The following is a 752-nucleotide window of genomic DNA, read 5'->3' on the forward strand; positions in this document are numbered from 1 at the left end:
GTCCCCCCATTGTCCCCCCATTGTCCCCCCATTGTCCCCCATTGTCCCCCCATTGTCCCCCCATTGTCCCCTCATTGTCCCCCCATTGTCCCCCCATTGTCCCCTCATTGTCCCCCCATTGTCCCCCCATTGTCCCCCCATTGTCCCCTCATTGTCCCCCCATTGTCCCCTCATTGTCACCTCATTGTCACCCCATTGTCACCTCATTGTCCCCCCATTGTCCTCTCATTGTCCCCTCATTGTCCCCTCATTGTCCCCTCATTGTCCCCCCATTGTCCCCTCATTGTCCCCCCATTGTCCCCCCATTGTCCCCTCATTGTCCCCTCATTGTCCCCTCATTTTCCCCCCATTGTCCCCCCATTGTCCCCCCATTGTCCCCCATTGTCCCCCCATTGTTCCCCCATTGTCCCCCATTGTCCCCTCATTGTCCCCTCATTGTCCCCCCATTGTCCCCCCATTGTCCCCCCATTGTCACCTCATTGTCCCCCATTGTCCCCCCATTGTCCCCCCATTGTCCCCCATTGTCCCCCCATTGTTCCCCCATTGTCCCCCCCATTGTCCCCCATTGTCCCCTCATTGTCCCCCCATTGTCCCCCCATTGTCCCCCCATTGTTCCCCCATTGTCCCCCCCATTGTCCCCCCATTGTCCCCTCATTGTCCCCCCATTGTCCCCCCATTGTCCCCCATTGTCACCTCATTGTCCCCCATTGTCCCCCCATTGTCCCCCCATTGTCCCCTCATTGTCCCCCCAT

The sequence above is a fragment of the Lonchura striata genome, chromosome 3 (genome assembly GCF_046129695.1).
Source record: "Lonchura striata isolate bLonStr1 chromosome 3, bLonStr1.mat, whole genome shotgun sequence".
In the NCBI taxonomy this organism is placed as follows: Eukaryota; Metazoa; Chordata; class Aves; order Passeriformes; family Estrildidae; genus Lonchura; species Lonchura striata.